The following is a 20605-nucleotide window of genomic DNA, read 5'->3' on the forward strand; positions in this document are numbered from 1 at the left end:
AAATACACAATTTACCAACATATAAGAATAAAAAAAAAAGATTTCACCGAGACAAGTAACATAGTGGGTATAAATATATATGTGTTTGGTACAGCAGATTGCAACAAAAAAGGTAGATACACAACTAGCATAGTTATAGTAGTCCCATATGGCAAAATTTCAACATTCTATGGCTATTCGTTTTTAGGTTATACGGAGATATATAGATATCTTAAATACGTAGACGTCACGAGAAAAATCTCCTCTGAATTCATTTTAAATCAGTTTTATATTTTTTTATGGGAAAGAGAGTCCTTTATTCTGTCCTTACGTACAGATGTCACGCAAGGAAAAAAAATCGTTCAAATCGATTCGAAAGCGGTCAAAATGAATATTTTCGTTAAAATATGATACCCGAAATTTTTCGCAATTACAGTACTTCCTTTACTTCGTACAAGGCAAAGAAAACAAAAAAAAAAAAAAAAAAAAAAACCATCAAGCGCACTTCTAGTGCAATTTATCAAATAGATCAGGTAGTAGAGAAATAAAAAAAAGTATAATAATGAAAGATGAAATAAAGCCTTTCAACTAGAACTAAAATCATTATCTAAATCACCATATGTGGATAAATTAGGAAGTATTTAAGGTAAGCAGAATAATATTATAATATCAAAATATAGTATTATAATATCAGAAATATATATCAATAATATATATTATATCAGAATATTATTATTCTTCGAAGCAAAGAAGCCCCTGTGAGTTTCTCTCAAAATTTTTAATAAAACCTGCCTCATTTTATATTAAACTTCCGCTAATGTTAAACGAAAATCATATTAACTAAATATCTTTAATATTAAATAACGAAGAATCTGCACGTAGGTACGTTCCTCATGCTGTGGAAAAAATAGCGGCACCTAAAGCTTAATACTAGTAATTCAACTTAGCCTGAACATGTGCACCTCGATGCTTTAATTTTGAGTTTCGAATTTATTTTCTTATTTATTTCATATTTTGTGAGAAAGTAATGACATTTTGATTAATAAACACGACGATTTGAAAGCAACGTGTTGCCACTCGGCAATACTTAAGATACTAATGTTTCTAATTTAATCAGAAAACTCGTCGATTTGGAAAACAAAAGAAAAAAGAAAGTGTTGCCACTTTTCAATAGATTTATGTTTCAAATTTAATCATAAAACTCAGAAATTTAAGAGAAATATGCTGCATTTCCCCGAAATAAGACATTTTCATTTTCCATGCGTCTTTGTGTTGCCGAAAAACATGGTATTTAATAAATAAAGGTTAAAAAAAGCTCCTTCGGACGTATTTAAAATCTGAAACCTTTCAGATTTCGTTATATTTTTTATTTTTTATTTATTATTATTATTATTATTATTATTTTTAATAGTAACTCTTTTGGGCTGATGATCGCGGAAGTGGCTAGTAATAGATATACAAAAAATAAGTAACAACATATAAAAACAAACACGTCATTTCCGATTTTTGTTATTTTCTTCAACAGATAACTCTTATTGCCTATCACATTACCTATTTATGATGATTGAACTAACGATAATGCGCGGAATAATTTGATGCTAGAAAAATGAGATGATTTTTGAAATGCTTTAAGCATTTTATTTGAAATCAGGTCCAAAGGGGCGAATATTTTGCAGTTACTAGTAATTATTTCTATTGATTGAACTACAATGCTCTGGGGGAAAATAATAATTTTTAAAGAAAATATACTTAAATTTCTTATGAGACATGCATTAGAAATCTGATATAGACACCACATGACTAATTTTTGGCTCTTGTTTGACTTTTCATAAAATAAATCTAAAATTCCTTTGTTTGAGCTTGGAATGTGGTCTAGACATCAATGCATTTTGATCGGTTCCACGCAATTTGCATCGTTTTATAACATCAAAGATGGTCGAATGCTTCACATCAAGGAGTTTTTGGGGTATTTGGAATACATTTAACCTCTTTAAAAACACGAATTTTTAGATTTATAACAGAATTGGTTGTTAATTTGTAGCGTCTTGCCATGTTTCTTCCAGATACGGATATATTGCTAAACAATAAATTCCAAATGCAGACGATAATTCTTGTGGTATATCTTCAGTTAAAACAAGAAATCATGACAAGAAATATTATCTACCAAAACATTTCAGCAAAATTTTGGAGTGTCCAAATTATCATTGAAGTTACTGATTAACACTTTTCGAAAAATTATTTTATTGCGAAGACTATTTTAATACATTTATTTTCCAACAGGCAAGGTTTGATATAAAGAAAAAATGATGTATTAAAAAAAATAAAAAGTCTATGGTTTAATGTTTAGTACGAAATGTATGCAAATGAATTTCAAAAATGCAAGTGCCCGAAAACAAATGTGAACCACTGCATATACATAAAGAGTGATCCAGAGGGAAAAAAAAAAAAAAAAAAAAAAAAAAAAAACAGAGAGAAAGAAAGAAAGAAGAAAATAAATAAAAAAAATTAACTAAAATAAAATTGAAAATAAAAATTGCCCATCGTGGAAATAAAAGTAGATTGCAAGTCACGAATTGGCTTTTAGGGGTTAAATAAGTATTACCTTGACTACGGTTGCCGTCAAAGCTATATTTATTTAAGGTTACACGGTTCAAAGGTAAATTAAAGCAAAATTAATCCTTATAACTGAAAGAAGAGTAAAAAGGCTGAAAGAAGAGTAAAAGTTATAACTGAAAGAACAGCAATATGAACTGATGTGTTTTATTCATACAAAATGTAGTCATATAACTTCCGTTAGTTACAGAAAGAGCAATAAACTTTAAATATATTCGATAACTTTAAACGAGACACCTACTAAAGCATTTCCAAATTATATAATTTAAATTATATGCATTAACTTTTTTTTGAATTATTATAAAATCCGGGGTCACTTATGACCAGAAATAAAATCGTGAATCTGCTAAAAAAAAGATTTTAAAAAGTGGCCAGGAGAAATTTAAACTAATAGAGGTAGCAATTCATATATCATGTATACACCCCATTTATTCAATGGCTTCTACTCTTTTTTAAAAAATTTTTAATGTTCTAATATATTTTCCTTTGGGTAGCTAAACTTTATTTTTTGTTATTTTCATAATGCCTTTAATATTTAATTACTTACTGCCCTTAATATTTTTTAGCCCGAAAGGTAGGTTAGTAACGAAAGAGATATTAGTCTTAAAACAGCATTTTGCATTGAATCGTTATAAACGGGGTATCACTTTTCAAATTGTTGCCACCAAATAGTATCCCATATTTAAAGAAATTTAAAAAATAAAAAATCTGCATGAATATATGCATATTTCTCACATAGTGAAGAAATAAACGCTACTTAGAGCCAACAAATTTTAAATAACATAAACTCCAACAGAACTAAATAAAACTCCAACCTGGGCACTTGGAAGCCTGAATTTTAAATTTCGAATTTGTTTTATTATCTGTTTCATATTTTGGAAACCTTTAACGAATTTTTAATTAAAAACTCAACCATTTCAAAGCGAGCAGTGGCAACACTGTACGGAAAAAATATTTTTATCTCCAGTGTGCGAGAGTGTCTATCAGAGGTTCTAATGGTATGCTGTTTTTAAATATTTTATGATTTTGTTGTTCAGTAAAATTTTAGGTGGCGTAAGCGCAACAACATGATATTTAATAAATAAACTAAACACAACAAAAACACAATAAAAAAACAGAAATTCTATGCGAACTTTTAACGCTGCATAGAAAATTCTAAACGTATACTGTTATGCTGCTTTTAAAATTTTGTAATTTTGTTGTTGAATTGTATATGGCGTAAGTGCGAAGATAATTATGCTTAATAATAAAGCTAAAAAGACAACAAAAAGGGGGATTAGAAGGAGTATAACAGCAGATTGGTTAACCGCGATCTCAGCAAGAGCATAAAAAACCTTAACAAACCCTTTTGGACGACACTGAAATCTAAAACCTTTCAGACCTTTTTTTCTCAGCTTTGTAGCGCATTTAGTTCAGAACAAATTCAAGTAATTTCATGCCCTTTTAAACCAGAAAAGGAATATAAGTAATGAAGAAAGAAATAGAATTAAATAATAAATAAATTTCTTCTAATTAGCGTAATAGGAAAATACGTAATGTCACTTTCTTCCAAGGTCTTCCGATTTTATTGATACTTTAAGATTACATTACTAATGTAAATCAACATTATTCATTTAAATTTCTACATCATTTGAAAATACGATCTCATTACATTTAAACTTGCGGGTGCTAACAACAACGGATTAAAACTTTAATTTAAACATGTGCGAACGCAAACTTAACTAGAGAAAAACAATCGGTTATTTTAAAAACCATCAAGTTTCTCTAAATTGTTTTAAAGATTCCGAAATTCTTTCAAACGATTGTTTACTTATTTATCCACTAGTAAACACCAGATTTCTGACACAATTATTTTAATTAAGATATATGAGAAAAAAATCAACACTGAATTTGAATAAAAAAAAAAAAAAATACAACAGTGTATTATCATTTCAAATTTTAATAAATAAATATAACGAAAATTAGCTTTTTAATAAAGAGTCAAGATCCGTCTCAAAATTTAAGGCAAACAAAGATCCCAAGCTCAATAAAATCGTGTGAAAATAAAGCAATAAATTTTATTTTTTAAAAATTTAAACTCAAACTTTATCAGATTGAAAAATTTAAGAGAATTTGCAGCCGCAAGTGATTAACAAGAACGCATAATGGAGATGATAAACATAAATAGACCTTGCTAAACTAATAAATTTTTAAAAACAGGAAAAGAAAACACTGGAATTTTGGAACAAAAGACTTAAATTCATTTATATAAGACTTTCATTAAGTCTGCAATTTTTTCCCCCATAAACTGCATACTTGGAGAATTTTGAATACATGATATTACCCTACGCATTATTTTTTAGAAAAAAAAATTTTTTTTTTAATTTTAGCCTAATATTCATAGTTTATTTTCCTATTTCAAACTGCTAAATAAATTAATAAGCATGCGCTTTAATTTGGATTATGGGCGATGTACAGTAATGCATCCAGTGAGGGAAAGGATGGCCTCGTGGAGGACGCTTTGAAGAAAATTGTCTTGTATCTTCCTCGCGCATGAAAAAAACACTCGAAACTTACCTGCAGCCAGCCCGGTCGTCGAGCTTTCAACTCAGGTTGAGCTACGAGTATTTAAATGACTTTATCGCTCGGCTACTTGTGGTCGCCAAAATGATATTTGCAATTTAAAAATCACCAAAAAAATAAATCTGTAATCAAAAATATTCTGAAATTAATGCGCCCACCAGTTGCCGAGCGGAAAAGCCTCTGAAAACTGGTATCCGAAATCCTGCTCAAATGTCATTGAACTCTGCATAGGATTTTTCGTTGCTTTCCAAATTTGCGACAAGGTGTTTTATTATTATTATTATTATTATTATTATTATTATTATTATTATTATTATTATTATTATTACTGAAATCTTACTTGGATCTATGTGTTAAAGTTTCTTTAAGTGCGAAGTTCTTAGTTTTTGAATTGAAATTTCTTAGTTTAGCGAAGTCTTTCAGGTTTCACATCTAAAATATTTAGCTATGCTCCAGCTTAACCGACATTGACTAACGGATTTGGTTTGGTTTATTTAATTACCGCAAAGCACACAGGGTTATCTGCCTTCGTGGAGAACTTTCTAAAAGGAACTGGCTCGTATACACGTTACACACGAGGAAATCCACGAAAACGCCCATGCAGCCAGCCCGTTTGCCTGGAATCCAGCGCAACTACCAGTGTTCAGCGACTTCTCGGCCGCGAGTGAGCCTACAATGACTAACCGATCTCGTAATTTATATGTTACTACAAAATTTCATTGTGACAACAACGTGTATTTATTGTGAACATGATTTTATAGCAAAGTGAAAACAATAATAACTCTTCGAGGCGTGAAGGAAGAAATTCATGTTAATTAGATTTTAGGTTAATTGAATGTAAAAACCATCGTGGATACCCGTAAATATCCGTATAATATATTTAACAGAGCAAAACAGAAAATTTTCTGCATATTAATAATGAAAATTATTTTAATACAAAATGAAATGTTAAAATAAATAAAATCGAGTAATTTCTCATAAAAATTGTCAGTGATGTAATAGTATATAAATGTATTAGTAAATAAAAATGACAAAATTACTTCTGAAGATCTTGACTTATCATAGATCAAGATTAGGTTCTTTAAGTTTTTAAAAGAGAATTCAGTTAAGGAGAATGAAAGTTGTAAATGATAAAGAAAATAAAGTTTGTTTAAGAAAATAAAGTTTAAACAAACAGAAAATAAAGTTTAAACAAATAGAAAATAAAGTTTAAACAAATAGAAAATAAAGTTTAATTCGGTAATATCTTATCATAAGAAATTAGTATTATAAGACAATACAGTTTAATTTGGTAACATCTAATTTTCTATAAACAGCAAAAACATTCATGAAACATTCCATGAAAACATTCCTCATTAATATCAGCAGTATAATAAACAAAGCAGTTTATTAATGTCATCTTTTTAGCCCGAAGGCGTTATCTTTTTAAGCCAAAGGGCGTTAGCCCAGAAGGGCTATTAATTTCGTTTTGGCATTTTGTGTCGATTCACTTTCTGCGTTAAATCACTTTTCAAACTGTTGCCACCCACTATTACAGCCCTGTATTATATTTAAAGAAATTAAATAATGAAGAATCTACATAAATATATGCATGTTTCTCGCATTGTGATCAACAACAGTACATCAAATTTTGAATAACGTAATCTTCCAGCGAATATATGAGCATCTGGAAGCCCTAATTTGGAATTTGTTTTATTATCTGTTTCATATTTTGTTAGACATTAAAGAAATTTTTGATTAAGAAACTTAACGATTTAAAGCGAAGAATGACAACACTACGAGGGGGGGGGGGATATATATATATGTATCGTATCGGGAATTCTAAAGATATGCTCATTTTGAAATTATTTTGCGATATTGCTGTTGAACTGAATTTTATGATTAAGATAATTAAGATAAAATAACACGCTGAACAAGTATTAATTTAGAAGTCAAACAACAAATAATATTGCGCTTTAAGTGCAAAGAACATGATATTTAATAAGTAAAGGTAACAAAAGATCGTTAAAAAAGTCCCTTTGTGCATAATGTAAAATCTGATGGCTTTCAGATTTCTCAAAATTTGTTTTTCAAAAAATATATGAAATATTTTAAACAAAATCTTTCACAATTTCATTAATTTTGTAATTAATACATTGACACTATAATTTTTTCTGTAACTTGGCGTGATATCTAATGCTATAAATAAAAAATAAAACATTAAAATTTTAAAATGAAAATTTAATTTTGAGTTAAATTTAATAGACGGATACAATTGTTTGGTAAAAGTGGTGTTTACTTTCTCTCTTTCTCTGTTACTAAATGCTTATTAAAACTAAACGTGGAATAAATATCGAGATAAATTTATCAACGATAATGAAATTTCCTTAAAATGTAAGAAAGTAATAGCAGAAATTTGTTTTATTTGTAAAAAGCATTTTTGCTTTTTATAAACAAATCATTTCTGTATAGTTTTCGGTAGAAACCTTCACATTTTAGTAACTAAATATTCCGCTAGATGGCGCCCTAACACTATGTTGAAATCCACCCGATAAAGTGAAGTTCATAGAAAAAGAATTCAATATAAGAAGAACGTAATACTCAAAATTTAAGTCTTCTGCTTACAGAAAAATTAGAAATATTAAGCTAGATTCATTAAAAATAATGTTTAAATAAACTTACGTAAGCAAATTTAATTAAAAATCGATACTTGGGGTACTGAAGAATAATTAGAGTGTATCTTCCGTGGCCCGGTGGCGCAACGGTAGCGCGTCTGACTCCAGATCAGAAGGTTGCGTGTTCAAATCACGTCCGGGTCATAGGTGATTCTTTTTGCTTTTTCATTGGTGTTATGACCTTCGCATCATCATAAAACCGATATTTTGCAAGAAGCGAGTTTTATGTGATATGAACCTACACAACAGTTTCAGCAAAATGAGCAATACCTGAGTTAAAATTTTTTACGAGAGAGATAAACTTGCCTTGTATAATAAAAATATAAATCAATGCTGTAACGCTGCTTCTCACTTGCTGATTAATAAGTATTAACAACGTTCTATTTGTATTGCAATATTGTATTTGTAATATTGCAATATTGTACCTTGAAATTAGCTGCTGGAAGTATTAGAACAATTCCTTTCTTCTTAGTATTTCTTCATTAAATGATATTTAATATAAATAAAGTTAAAATGCTATTGCAAAAGCTATAATTTTATATTTCCACAAATCTTTAAAAAGTTTCCTAAATTTCTATTTTTTATAGAAAATCAGGAATACAGTTAACCAAAATATCAAATCATGACAGTTTAAAATTTTTATATTTATTTAAATTAAAAATTTATGAACAAGTATTGTTTTCCAAACTTGAAAGTTAAATATGCATGAATATCTTATCATATTTCCAGGTAAATTTTTAAGCATAATTTTTAATTATTAAAGGTCAGATTATCTGTATAGCTATTAAATTTGAAATTTAAAATTCTGCTTAAAATAAAAAGAACATTTAGTCTGACCCCCCCCCCGTATCTTTCTTTATCTTAGCACAAAGAGCCTTAATTTATTAAAAAAAAGCAATAAATAAATTAAATCTGAAAGCTTTTTCGATTTTATATTATGCCCAAAGGGTCGTTTTATTAATGTTTGTGTGTTACCTTTATTTATTAAATATTACCTTCTTCACTCTTAGACCATAAAATTCAATTCGACAGCAATATCGCAAAATAAATTTAAAATGAGCATATCTTTAGAAATTCCGATACACAGTCTCCCACGCTGGAGGGTTTTTTTTTTTTTTTTTTTTTTTTTTTTTGTACAGCGTTGCTCGCTTTGAAATCGTTGAGTTTGTTAATCAAAAATTTGTTAAAGTGTTACAAAATATGAAATCGATAATGAAACAAATTCCAAATTTGAGCGTGAATCAGAGCAAAATGCCAAAACGAAATTAATAGTCCTTTTGGGCAAATTGCCCCTTTCGACTAAGAAAAAAAAAGGGAAAAAAAGAAGTCTGAAAGATTTCAGATTTTAAATTACGTCCAAAACAGGGCGTTAACTTTACTTACTAAAATTAACTTACTTCTGTACCCCATGTTGTACATTTGTGTTGCACGGGGAATCTGTGTTTTCAAATAAATAACTAAAAAAAAAAATCTGAAATGTTTCAGATTTTAAATTACGTCCAAAGGGGCGTTTTTTTAACATTTTGTGTGTTACCTTTCTTTATTAAATATCATGTTCCTCGCACTTAAACCATAAGATCCAGTGCAACAGCAATATCGCAAAATTGTTTTAAAACGAGCATATCTTTAGAATTTCCGATACAGAGACTCACGTGCTGGAGATAAAAATGTTTTTTCTGCACAACGTTGCCATTGCTCGCTTTGAAATCCTTGAGTTTGTTAATCAAAAATTCGTCAAAGTTTTAAAAAATAGGAAATCGATCATAAAACAAATTTCAAATTTCAAATTTGGTCTTCCACATGCTCATATTCGTTGGAGGATTACGTTATTCAAAATTCGATGACTCTATGTACCGTTGTTTTATCACAATACGAGAAATATACATACATTTATGCAGATTTTTCATTATTTAATTTCTTCAAATATAATGCAGGACTCTAACATTTTGTGGCAACAGTTTGAAAAGTGAACCGACATTTATGAGTCCGACGCAAAATGCCAAAACGAAACTAATAGTCCTTCGGGATTCAAATCCCTTTGGACTAATAAAAGTTTTAAAAACTTGATCATCGGCACCTTTAAGCCAATTAAATAGGATATTTAAACTATTATAAGCCGATTAAATAGGATATTTAAACTATTATAACTAGATAAATTGCATGAAAATTGAATATTTGGTAGAATTTTGAAGATAAGTCATTTTTATTTACGGTCTACATTCATTCCAGATTTTAAAAAAAACTTGTGTTAAAGAAAAGAAAAAATTATAAATACCTTAATGAAAAACAAAAATGAAATATTTTTCCTTTGGTATTCTCATTAATATTATAATACATTTGTGAAAATAGTATTGCTTAACAAATTACTATATTTTTGTTAAAAATTAAGATTGCTAGATAATGTTCAAAGGTAAACGTACTTCTTGATACAAATTTGTGAAAGAGTAAATGGGTACAGATAAATTTTTCAAATAATATTTTTGTGCATAAAACCTACACGTTTCTTTGCACTTCGGATTTAATATTGGTAACACTGTAAGGACAGCAGGGTATTTCGTGACAACAGCTCTGATTTCTAAACTGATTAAAATTTCAATAATACTTATTTTCAATTTTAATTTTATTTTACTTACCTAGAATTATTATGATTCATTTATTTTTTCTATAGTTCTCTTATTTATATTTCTTCGTTGTTATCTCTGTATTCTTTTCTTTTACTAATTGTTTACCACGTATATCGTTACATAATCCACATATTTTTAGCTTTTATTCTTATTAAAATATTATTAATAATATATATTCTTATTAAAATATTAACTTATTAATAATATATATTCTTATTAAAATATTAACGCAAAGTGAAAAGCTGTCCAAGCGGGATAGTGGTCAGCAACGCTGACTGCCGTACCGAAGGGCCCGGGTTCGAATCCCGGAGAAGGCGTGGATGCTTGTAAATATATAATGTCTGAGGCATGGAGGTACTCTAAATACGGGGTTAGCCAAAAGTCCTCTCTAGAGGTTGGTGATAGGGAAAAGAGGGGTAGGAGACCCGTGACCCGTTCCCCTCCCAGGGTGTTCTCCATCAAAACTGGTGGCGGAACTAAGCAAAGTCGTACTGTCACCTGTATTGTGTTCAAGGCTGTTGCCAACGACAGATGAAATCTTGCTTTCTTGACAGGATGAATTTCGTGGGCATGGTCTGGTGTTATTCTCGGGCAAGTGAGATAAGTCGCAACACAACAACGCAAAAAGAATGCTAATTAAACATACAATAATATCAGACGTTCTACACAGAAATAGCAGTCGTTAAGAACAAAGAAATGATTTCATGTTTTCCTTGTCATACTACTTCAAAATATGGTCTTTATATCATACCATGAAATATCCAAATATGTTAATACCTTTTCGCCCTGACGAACTCAGGTTGACTTAGAAAACCCTAACGAAACACAATGTGTCCTTTGAGTGTAATTTAAATACCTTCTTAATTAACCACTCAAACCCTTTATTTTGCCTACCATTACAAGAAAAATTAAACAGAAGAATGAAGTAAACTATGCGCCTAATCATTAAAGGCACGCAAGACAAGCAAAGAAAAGGTAGGACTGACTTCGGGCGGGACATTTTACAGCTCTACAAACAAGAAATTTCGACATTAAAGCAAAAGAAGAAAAAAATGGCAGCCTGGCATGGGCCTACACAATACTACTGCCCACCCTCAACCTTTTGTATCATCGCATTCATTCCAACACAACCAGCAAGCCATTCTCAGAAGATAATCATCATTCCCAACGTTGTTTTTAATGAAATTCTGCTCTCTACGGCCATCTAGACCGCTGCAGTTGAAGGCCAGGGAAGTCGTTCGAACAAATAACTGTCATTAAAACTGTGGCCCTGACCAGGAAGAGAAATCATAATGTTCGATTTAGTTTCACTCCCCCCTTTTGGACCTTTGTTTCCGAGAGTCGTAGCAGCGCTATGGATGAATGTCCAGCACGAATTTTTGAATAACGGATTAGTAATCCGAACCAGGAAACGAGCCGATTGTTGCAAACTCGTCAATGGAATGACGATGGTGAAAGGTACAACAAGTGACGAAAGCTTATTTCTAATGGGTCAGGCGGGTGATGAATCACCGAGTTTAATTCGTCGCCTACGTATGCACAGTAATTATGCAGTTTCTCGTATTGCGGCTGTCGTTAACCTTCTTTACACCAAGTCATGGAGGCAAAGTCCTCGATAACGGCCTTTTTTCCCATCATTCTTCCAAAAAGAAATAAAAATTACTCTCCCAATTTTCACATTAATGTTTAATATCGAAGATTATAAACCAAAGTTTAGATGGCTGAAATAATTTTAACGCAAATGACAAATGGCATCATAAGATATTTTAAATATTTTGCTTGAATGTATTCGTCTTTGAATGGTCGAACCCATTTGTCATTTATCCACTTTATCGCTGAGAATGCTGGATAGGTGCATCAGGTAGACTGGACAGGAAACCTGTAATAATGGGAGAAAGGCAGACACATGCAATCAGTCTTGACGCGGGTGTCGAACCCACATCCTTGGTTGCGAAGTAGTAGTCAACTTCCGCTTTATTTTACAGTTCTGGAAGACTAGTCGTTCCTTGTATTGCAATTACAAATAACAGCTGCTTAAATTTAACGTGAACAAAATAGTACATGTTGTGCAAAATTTATTGAAAGCAAAGTTTATGCTTTTACGCTCAACTCTAGTGCAACTAAACACATCAGTTTCTCTATATTTTAAATTTTACGCATAAGGAAAGTGCTAGCAGTTCTAATATTTGGCAGCAGAAAATAGCTTGAATCACAAGTGGATGAACAGATTACAGAACAGAGCTGCCTCACAACTCAGATTGGTCTATCAGCCGAGATTGCCACGAATAGTCTGGTTTCGAAGCCCGGGAAAGTTACAGGCGTTTGTAACTATAAAGTTTTTTATGAATAGGATATTTCACAATTCTCTGTTCTTAAGTCCTCTAATAAGGTAGGTGGTAGAAGCACACGTATTCAAAACATTTAGACTCAAAACTCGAGGTATGCTATACCAGTTCTCTGTCTCCGAAATTTTACAATGTGAATTTCTGCCTCCTTCCATCATGTCTTCGTGATGTAACTGTAGCACACTCGAGGCGTATTCGAGAGGTCCAGATTCGAGTCCTGGCGAGAGCATTGCACATTTCTCACATCATCTGTTCAAAATAACCTACTGATTCTACAGTGGTCCCCGATGAGAATTCGTCACTACCGTTACACCACGAATACACTGGGTTTGTATTTGAGATACAAATACCTCGAATTCTTAAATACACTGAGCGCATATTTCAGAGATTTAGGGTTCGAGTGCCAGCGAGGGCACTTCACATTTTTCACGTCTCCTGCTTCAAAAATCTTAATGACTCGACAATTTCATAAATTTTGATTCAGAAACGTCTTCCCAAATTTTGAGGAATCGCTTTACGTCATGCTACGGTGCTACATCCATGCAGCTTGGCAAGTATTATAATTGCTTAAAACGTGAGATTTTTAATTAATCTTCCACACGTCTTGCCAAACTACCATTTTCACTCATTTGATGTCATATAAGATTTTTAATTTATCTTTCAAATTAATGCGCTATATGAAAACAATAAACGTATATCTTAATTAATTTAAATCCTTATTTTAATAAGCAGCCCAAGTGATGTTAGTAATTTAAATCTTTATTTTAATAATGCTTCTAAGTGATGTAATTTAACATATATTTAATTTACAAAATATTCGACTGCACACCGTTATTGTAATTAATATAAGACATTTCGAATGCTATAGGATACATACCTCCAAATAGAATCCTCTGCTTTTTAATTTCTTTGGCTAAACTACGTGCGTGAAAGAAGATCTTTCAGTTAGAAAATTCCCCGGTAAAATTCTGATCGAAATTTTACCGACAATTAAATAGTTTTATAGACAGCAAGCTTTAAGGATATTATGTATGTTTCTAAGAAGGTAAATATTTGCGCAAGCAACCGAGACATATTTACATAAAATTAATTCAAATTAGATGTAGAAAAATACGTCTTTCTAGGAAACTATCCAGTTAAAAACTCTTTACGATATTTAGATCCTATCTAAATTTCGAAACCAATTTCCATTGGCCAAAGCTAATTATTTTACTTAAAGGGCACGTACAACTGCTCTGTGTCAATTATGTTACATTACTTGTCTCGTCTTTCGTATAACTTATATCAAATTAAGCGCCAATTTTGCTGTAATAATATATTTACGTAACCTTTTTGACGTCAATTTTGCGTTAGCTATTGCTAGAAATAAAAGAGAAGTCAAAATGGACAGCTGTAATTGCAGTTTCCGCCTTCAGTTGCATTTGTAAAACTTCATATTTTTTCTACCCTATCATGATTGCGTTGTTCATTCATGTGTGTATACCTCCTCGCAGTCTACTTTTAGAGATAGGTGAAGAGTATATTACCATTTACATGAAGCTTATCACCTTGTCCTTTTGTGAAAGCTGGCATTATTATTCAAATAGGTGCGCATTTGCCTAAGAAGGTAGTTATTAAAAAACAAGAATTTGACGAAAGAGGGAAGTTCTTGATTTAGTTCCGAGAAACGGAATAAAAAAGTCTAAAGGAAAGTATTTTCATATCTGTCCTTGAACTTGCCTCTTTTATATATATATATATATTATTTCTACGTCTTTTGTTTATGTATTTTTCTCTCTGCATTTCTATTATTCATCTGGAAAAAGAATATTTGGAATCTTTTTACGTTATGCATCATAGGATCTTATACATCCTGAAGATTATTATAAATGATAACGCTAAAGTTAAAATATGTATTTATGGAATTTCTGATGTGGTTACTATAGTTACATAGTACTCGTAGCATTGGCAAACCATGCAATTTTAAATATGTTAATTTTTTTTTCTTTTACAACGCAGTATGTAATTAATTGCGTTAGAGAAGGTAGAATTTTTTCCCCTCTTTTCATATTCCTTCATTCCTTATATCTTGGAGTTTACTCAGGCGTTATATATTTATATACAATTTTTGGGAAGGAGGAGGGGTAAAAAATTTTGCTATCCATCGAAAAGTGAATGTTTTTCTAACTGGTTATAATACTTTTAAGAAAACCAGAGAAAATATTTTAGTATTATTAAACGAGAGAAATTGTAGAGGGAATAATTTTTCGTGTTAAACCTAACTCTGTCTCGCTGTGTACCTTGTAGTATCATGTGGTATACTTTCTGGTATAACTTGTGGTTTGCCATGAGGTTTGCAGAAGTAAGCTGTGGCACTGAGATAATAAATAAATAAATTAAAAAAATCTGAAAGCTTTCCGATTTTATATTAGGCCCAAAGGGGCGTTTATTTAAAGTTTTGTGTGTTACCTTTATTAACACACAAAAAATATTATGTATTATGATATGTATTAAATATCATGTTCTTCGCACTTAAACCATAAAATTCGATTCAAAAGCAATATCACAAAATAATTTTAAAATGAGCATATCTTTAGATTTTCCAATAGACAGTCTCCCGCGAAGATGACTTCCCCCCCCCCGTGCAGTGTTGTCATTGCTCGCTTTGAAATTGTTGGGTTTGTTCATCAAAAATTCGTTAATGTTTTACAAAATATGAAATAGGAAGTAAAACAATTTCAAAATTCTAAGTTTGGGCTTCCAGATGCCCCTATTCGAGTGGAGGACCACGTTATTCAAAATTTGATGTTTTGTAGGTACTTTTTTTTTTTTTTTTTCACAACGCGAGAAACATGCATACATTCATTCACATTTTTCATTATTTAACTTAAGTATAATTCAAGGTTCTAATATTGGGTGACAACACTTTGAAAAGTGATTCAACACAGAAAGTGAATTGACACAAAATGCCAAAATAAAAACGAAATTAATAGCCCTTCTAAGCTAACGCCCTTTTGGCTAATAAAGCCCAATACTGTTGAAAAATATGAATTTTACAGCATTGGCAAATAAAGCATAATACTATTGAAAAATATAAGAATAAGCTTAAAATTAAATTAATTAAAAATATTAAATTAAAAATAAATCTTAAAATTATATTTAGAAAAGTTTGTAAGACATTTTTTTTTTTTTCCTGCCCTTCTGAAGAAGAGAGACTTATGTCTGTTCAATAGAATCGATAGGCTAAAATCTTCGCCAAAATTAGCTTTTTCTTTCGCCTAATTTTTAATTTATCTTCCAGTTTGTATTGAAAATTAGACAAAATTCAATCCCAGAATGATGCTGGCTCGTTAGAAGAGCTACATGTTCTGGAAAACATTCTCACAATACAGAAGTATAATGCTTTATAATTACTTTATTTACTTAGTATGCTTTATAATTACTTAATTTTCTTAGTATGCTTACTTTACTTAGTATGCTTTATAATTACTTAATTTACTTAGTATGCTTTATAATTACTTAATTTACTTAGTGTGCTTTATAATTGCTTAATTTACTAAGTATGCTTTATAATTACTTAGTATGCTTTATAATTACTTAATTTACTTAGTGTGCTTTATAATTGCTTAATATGCTTTATAATTACTTTATCTAGAATAACTCTATTATAACACTATTTGCTCTAGTATTGTAATTAATGAAAGAATTTTCTAATATGTGTTACTAATATCTTTTATTTTCCGTGCTAGGTCTTGCATTTCTTACTGTTTTTTATGTAATTAGCTTGCTTATTAGATATTCTTTACTTGTTCTTGTGATAAGTAATTCTATTTCTCTATTTTTCTTTTCTCGTTGGCTACTAATGGCTTCGAAAAAAGTAAAACTAAATTGTAACCCTGAGCTTTTTGAAAGAGTGAAGTCTTAGGAAAGTGTGAAGACCTACTGTAGTGTTCTAAAGGGAGAGGAAGCTTCTTTCGCTTTTTGAGGTCGTTAAACGCTCCCCCAGCAGGCAAATAGGGAGATCTTGATTCGCTCAATTGATTCATACCGCACACACACGCACCATAATAATAATAATAAATAAATAAATAAATAAATAATAAAAATAAATAAACTATGTGTATATGTAAATAACTAGTGTAAAAGAAGTCCTTAAATTTTGCTGAGTCAAAACTTTGATTAATTTTCATCTTATTAAACTAGAGCGTGTTACTTGATTCAAAAATAACCATAAAATGATATTTAGAACTTACAGGAAAACAAAATCTGATGTGGATACCAAGAACTTTTTTGTACTGCCTATTAAATTGTACACATTTAGTTGCTCCTCCTCATTTAAACTTATTTCCTCGAATTGTTGTTCTAACTTAATTAACCAATCTCTTAACGCAAATTGAAAATGACATCAAAAACTGCAAATTTTGAAATTAAATATTCCGGGCAATTTTTGTTGGAGTCAAATTCTTCTAATTTTATTTTTTCGTAATGAGTATAAAACTTTTCCAAATGTATGTATAGGAACCAAGAGACCACATTAAAAGTTAGACTTCATTATTTATAGAAAAATAAACTTTTAAAAAATATTTAACTTGGCCAAAATATGAATATTTTCATATATATATGTAAGATAAAGCTATGCAAATCAAAATTATAATTTAAACTAGCAATAACCTCCTCAAACCCCACTATCTATTTTAAAAATACTAATGCCTTTTCTAGACAGATCAGTCCATATCTGACTTGCGCAACTCTGATGAGGTAGCTAATTCGCCAACTCAGAATTTCGAGAACTGAAACCTTTCTCTTGGTGAACTTCCATGTTGGATAACTGCTCACTTTCGCTCCTAGCTCTTTTGCCGTTAAGACGCTGGCGTATTGCTGCTCTTCCTATCGCAACAATAACAAAAGTGTAAATGTTCTGGAATAGGCACGCTTAAAATGTCAAGTGAATTGTGGTTGCAGATGTCGATTGAAATGAAGATGAATATGTAATCCGCCTCAGCTGTCATTTTCTATTCATTATGGATGAACATTTCAATATTTCTACATCATCATCAACATAACATGTATATATATATATATATACACACGCGTTTAGTTGTGCCGATTGCAATAAGAAAGGATGAAGGTTCACAGCTAGATGCTATAGCAGTTCATATACAAAATTTCAACGTTCTACAGCTAATCGTTTTTGAATTGCGCGAAATACGTATAATAGATGTATATATGTGTACGAACGGAAGTCATAAAAACTCCACTTGAATCCACTTTAAATCCATTTTATAATCCGTTTTGGAAAAACTATTCTGTCTGTACGTACACGCAAAATAATCGTCCACCCGAAATGTTTCGCGATTACAGTTCCTTTACTTCGTACAAGGAAGTAAAAAAAAAATGCAAAAGAATTTGTTCGTGGAGTTAAATAATAAATAAATAGCATTAAAAAAGACTACCAGGTAATCTTTGCAAATTTTTTTCTAGTACGACTATCCAAGAATTAAGTAAAAATTTTCTTCGTGTAAAACTAATGCTTAAAATATATTTTACATCTCTGAACAACGAATTAGGTTCTCTGTTTACTTCTAACTGATCACTTTTTGGTTCTGCTGACGAAAGTTTGAGAGGGGGGAAGCAGAGGACGGCAAACTGCATGATTTTATGTAGATAACTGCAAATAAGATCAGCTCTTTTTAATTTCTCTCATCTAATCTGTATATTTTATTCTCTAATCACATCTGACAAATCATTATTTTGGCTGAATCTAAAGGCCTTTGACTCTTGAACACGAAAACAAAGAATAAACCTTTCAGTAATTGGACACTGGTTGACAAAAAAAGACAAGACTGGTCAGTATTCATGTCAGCACATCAACGAGAAAGATGCAGCTAATTACGGTACACGGCTGTGACGAAATTGATACACATTAATATGAAAAAAAGTTGAACGAGAAAAATTTCGCTGGGAATTGGAGATTAATAATCAGTTCTAAGGCCTAGTTAGTAACAAAAAGGTCAATGTATGAAGATCTTCTTGCATTGAAATGCAAGAAGGATAATGAAAAAGGTTAAAAGGATAATGAAAATATGTAATAATTCTTTCGTTGAGGTTTTTTTTTTTTTTTTTTATTATTATTATCAAATTCGTTCAAGGAAAGTTGCCATTAAACTAACAGATCAGCTAAACAATATAATAGTATTTTGGAGTATATGCTTTCGCTTTAAATATTTGTTTTTGATTTAAGTTCATTCTTCAGCTCCTTTTAAAGTGTTCAGCTAAAATTGAAGTGAAATTTTTATTATTTTCGCGTCTAAATAATAAATAAATAATTAGTTTATTTATTTATTATTTAGACGTTTAGTTTTTTAGACGTTATTAGACGCTCAGTTTGAGTTAATTTTGAAACGGAAATATATCTTCTTTTGCTTAAGTGTGTTTTATTCTAACAATTCCTATCTAGTCTTCTCTTTATTTCTTTTCTTATTGTCATTAATTAATAAGTGCACTCCATTTTCTATAATGAAATACTATTTACTTTCTTAAAAAAAAAAAAAAAAAAAAAAAAAAACTTTAAGTAACGTTCTACAAAAAATTTGATGAAAATAAATCAATATATCCGAAGCAATTTAGCAGAAAGAAACTGCTCAGTAGAGAGATCTTGAAATCATACTGTATTTTTTTTTCATTTATTTGTTCACAAATTTGGTTCTTATATATTTTTGTTGTGTTGTGACCTATCTCACCTGCCTGTAATGTCATAACAAGCCCTCGGAATTCATAGTGGTAATGAATGCAATATTGCGCCTGACGTTGGCAACAGCCGCGAGTACCACACAGGTGACAGTAATACTCCACTCAGTTCCGCCCCTAATTATAATGGGAAGCACCCGGGGAGGACGGTTCGAGGGTCTCTCACCCTTTTTCCTCTAACACCAACTTCTCGAGAGGACTTTCGGATCGCCGTATATTTAGATTGTCCCCATGCCTCCCGTACGCTTTATATTTACAAACATCCATGCCTTCACTGGGATTCGAATCCGGGGTCTTCGGTACCGCAGTAGGCTTCGCTAAGCACTGTACCGTCTGGGCGGCATATATTTTTTAGAGTTGAATATTGTATTTATTTATTTAGCGCATTCCATATAGTAATTTTATGTTTATTTGTCGCGCATTTCATTTATTTTTGCTCATTTATGGTCCTTATTATGTTTGTAAGTTTGTATGTTAGGCTGCTATCACACGTCGTTTTGTTTCGGAAGGACAACTGTTTGGAACAATTCTTCTGCTTTGTCACAACAGCCAATCACCATAGATCGCTTTGGGTTTAACACAGGGGGAAACTGGTTTATCATTACAAACAAACTGATAGCATTCGAAGCTGATAGCTGATTGGTTGAAAACGAACAACTTGCAATTTTTTTGGAAAGGCAGGAAAAAATCGCACGTCTTTCTTTCAATAGTAAACCAGGCAGAAAAATTGTCCGAAACAATTGTTCGTGTGAAACAAACGCCGTGTGATATGGGCCTTACAGACCCTTCAATTTTGAGGCAATTGATCTTGGAATCGTAAGGATATCTTAAGTAGAAGCAGAGATATTGACAAAATCCCCTGTACCGGACATTTGTGACATCTGATCATTTCTCGAGAAGCTTGGGTATATTCTGAAAGTTCCCAAAAAGGGCGTTATCGAAGATCCAAGATCTTATTATTTATCTCAATAAAGTTTTAATATTTCTTAATCATCTGGCTTATTATTTTTTTTATTAAAAACAAAAATAATTTCCCATGTACCCCAAGGTATCACTTGAGACTTAGAGAAGTCAGTATGCAACACGATACAAAATAATAAAC

At 30.9% G+C, this 20605-nt stretch overlaps 1 protein-coding gene and 1 non-coding gene across 2 annotated transcripts in view; one reads left to right on the plus strand and one right to left on the minus strand.

Annotated features, from left to right (window-relative positions):
* Window positions 1-20605, minus strand: part of LOC118185067 (uncharacterized) — a 52773-nt gene that overhangs the window by 12755 nt on the left and 19413 nt on the right. The window lies entirely within an intron of this gene.
* On the plus strand, window positions 7881-7952 carry TRNAW-CCA (transfer RNA tryptophan (anticodon CCA)). The gene has a single exon. It is a non-coding gene; the product is annotated as a tRNA-Trp (tRNA).

This window comes from Stegodyphus dumicola, chromosome 8, assembly GCF_044657685.1.
Source record: "Stegodyphus dumicola isolate Sdum_Otavi_A_Nest chromosome 8, ASM4465768v1".
NCBI classification, from domain to species: Eukaryota; Metazoa; Arthropoda; class Arachnida; order Araneae; family Eresidae; genus Stegodyphus; species Stegodyphus dumicola.